Raw genomic sequence first — 3259 nt, 5'->3', positions numbered from 1 at the left:
GTTCCTCCAGGGGACAGTGAGGGACAGAGTTGTCCTAAGAATCAGACATCAGAAGCAGGGCAAGCTGGACCAGGGAGCAGAACAGACCAAAGTCCTTTATTGCAAAGGAAGAAACCACATTGTGGCAGGGAAATAGATAGAGGGGCCTGGGGCAGCAGAGTCCAGGCCCCTGGCGGGCCACTGACAGTAGGAGTGAGGGGTGACTGGGGGGCCCAGCACACCAGCTCCAGGCACCCTGCCACCTCAGCCACTGAGGAAGAGATGCTTGTAGACCTTGTTCATCTGCTCCAAGAAGATGAAGGTGAGGACTGTGTGGGGTCCAGGCGGGCATAGTACGGCGTGAACCCTTCCAGAGGCTGAAGAATCCCTCATAGCACACGACTTTCACCAGCACATCCAGCCCATTCTTGTATTCTGGCTTCCCGTTAATCATTCACATGTTCTGAATCCAGGTCTTGATAACGTCCACAGGCATGGAGGCGGCAGTCGTGACGAGGCCACTGATCACGCTGGCACAGAAGTGGCACGGAATATTATCCAAGGAATAGCCTGGATCCAGTAAGAACTGCTTGCACTGAGAATGTGAAGCCCGCTGGGCAGCACTGACAACAACAGCCTGAGCCATGGCAGGAATGCAGCCCCGTCACAATGTGGGAATTCCCTCTTCTCGGGCAATTCGAATCAGGGCATTAAACACATTTTTGTAGCCACGGCGCTGGTCAGCAGGAAGCCTGCCATCAGCAGTAACTCAAATAAGAGCCACTTCAGATGGTGTTCCCACAATGTGCCAGTTGCACCTGCAGTCATGCCAATCAAGGCCTTTAGCAGAAAGCCAGGGTGTGGACCATCTGTCACAGTCAGGTGCTCAAACAGCACAGTATAGATGCCAAGGCGAGTAGTAGTATAGGTTGCTTGGTTCAACAGGCCAGCAGACAGCCTAGTATAAATGCCCCTTAGGGAGGCTGGTGAGGGCATAGAAGCTGGTTCTGTATTCTCTTGTCTTGGCACCCCTTCCCACTCAACAGCATGCAGTTCTTCACCAGGTCCAAGGGCTGCACAAACATGTAGCTCCCATCTCAGCCAGGCCCCAAACAGGAACTGGATGGATTTAGGGGAGGTACAGGGCTTCCTGGCCATCGTGTCAGCCCTGGGACTCGCCCCTGCTGCCATTACTACTCAGGGGCTCTTGGCTCCAGGTCCCCAGAAGTATTTATTTTTGCGGAACCGGGGATTGAACTCAGACCCTTGCGCTTGCCAGGAAAATGCTTATTCCACTGAGCCATCTCCCCGGCCCCAGAAGTTTTTATTTTGATGGGATTCAATTTCCCATAAAATTTTGTATCAACTCTAAGCTGCGTGAGTGGAGATATGATTAATCTAATAGTGACTTTGAGAATCAATCTAACATACTACCACTCAGGTCCAAGATTGTCACTGGGTAGTGTATATTCAGAATCTATCCAAACAGCATTGCAAAGGCTTTGGAAACTTAAATGACATTTCAACTGTAACTTTCAGAGGATGAATTGAACTGAACCTAAGCCGATCATTTGCTGAAAATAAAAATATGTAATGCTTATGTAGGAGTTAAACAAGGACTAGATTTTAATTACATAATATTCAAAATATCCAGGAAGCAATGCAAAGTTACAAGGCAAATTCAAAATCAGAAAAATCTCAACTCAAATTGGAAAAGACTGAATAGACACCAACACTGAGATTAACACAAACTTTGGACTTGTCTAGCAAATATTTAATGCAGGTTGTTCTGCTGAGCAGACATAGACATTCTTGGAATGATTAGAAAGATAGCATCAGCAAAGGAAAAAAAAAGATATAAAGGAGAATTAAACAGAAAATTTATTTTTAAGAGTGTTTTGGATTTTCATGACAAGGTCTTGTTTTGTAGTTCAAGCTGGTTTTGACCTCACTATGTAGCCCAGGCTGATCTTGAACTCAGAGTGATCCTCCTGCCTCAGCCTCCTGAAGTCAGGCATTACAGGTGTGTACTACTGCACCCAACTGAAACAGAAAGTTTAGAACAAAAAGTAAATAAAAAATGGAAAATATATTAGATGAGTTTGGGAGCAGGATAGATATGACAGAGAAGAGTCTGTGGATTGTGTATAGGATCAATAAACACCATATAGTTTCAAAACACAGAAGAAAGTGATGAACAATGAATACATTTTTAGAGACCTATAGGAAAATTTCCAACAGTTGTATAATATTCATGGCAACATAGTAACAAAGAAGAGAAATATTGAGATTCTGAAAAAGTATTTGAAAAAATAATGACTGATAATGTCCAAAGTGTGATGAAAGACATAAACCTATAGATTCAAAACTCTCAGTGGAGTCAAAGGATAAACTAAGGAAATCTGTGTTCAGAAACATTATAATCGAATTGCTGGAAACTAAAGACAAAGGAAACCCAACAGTGCAGGAGGGCTCTTTTCTCCACAGCCTCTCAAGCATTTTTTGTTGATTGATTTCTTGGTGTTAGCCATTCTTTCTGGGGTGAGATGGATCTCAGTGTTGTTTAAATTTGCCTTTCTTGAATGACCAATGATGTTGAACATTTTTTCATATATTTACTTTCCATTTGTATTTTTTTCTTTGAGAAGTATGTACTCATCTCAGATGCCCATTTTTGGCTTGGGTCTTTGAAGTTGGGGACCCTGATTTTTAAAAACTCTTTGTATGTTCGAGATAGAAGGCCTTTCTTCTTTTTTATATATATTTAGGGTCTACAGGATTTCACTACACAGATGGGACTTGTAGTGATCCTCCTATTTTCAGCCTTCCAAGCGCTGGAATTATAAGCGCAGACCACCACGCCCAGTCTCAGTCACCATCTCAGCGCACCAGGGGGACAGGGCCAACATGGCATGCCAGGGATGGAACTCTGGTCCCTGAGCCTGCCTGAGCAGGTGCTTTAGTCAGCTGAACTATCTGGCTGGCCCTTGACTCCTTTTTTCAATTGTTTGTACTTCTTATCTTCTTAATTTCTTATACATTTCTTTACTTTTTTCTTTCATCTTTCAGTTTTACATGCATATATCTTATAATATGAATAACTGGTTGGAAGACAACACTATATATTACAACAAATACTGTGAAATTCATATTACTTTTTTAAGTGAAATTCTGTATCATTATGATTTTTCTGTTTTAATTTTGATTTGTATTTTCTTTAAAAAATAAAAATATTTGAAAATATAAAAACTATTTTTCTCTCCTTGAGTTATTTAAAGCA

At 42.3% G+C, this 3259-nt stretch overlaps 1 pseudogene across 1 annotated transcript; it reads right to left on the bottom strand.

Moving 5' to 3' along the window:
• Positions 1-243: 243 nt before the first annotated feature.
• Positions 244-1170, bottom strand: LOC101584198 (annotated as a pseudogene). The gene has a single exon (XR_192323.1). The product of XR_192323.1 is annotated as a mitochondrial 2-oxoglutarate/malate carrier protein pseudogene (transcript).
• Positions 1171-3259: the final 2089 nt, after the last annotated feature.

Source organism: Octodon degus, unplaced genomic scaffold, assembly GCF_000260255.1.
Source record: "Octodon degus isolate 3935 unplaced genomic scaffold, OctDeg1.0 scaffold00003, whole genome shotgun sequence".
Taxonomy (NCBI): Eukaryota; Metazoa; Chordata; class Mammalia; order Rodentia; family Octodontidae; genus Octodon; species Octodon degus.
The sequence above is the reverse complement of the archived record's forward strand: the minus strand, read 5'-3'. Positions and strand labels throughout refer to the sequence as shown.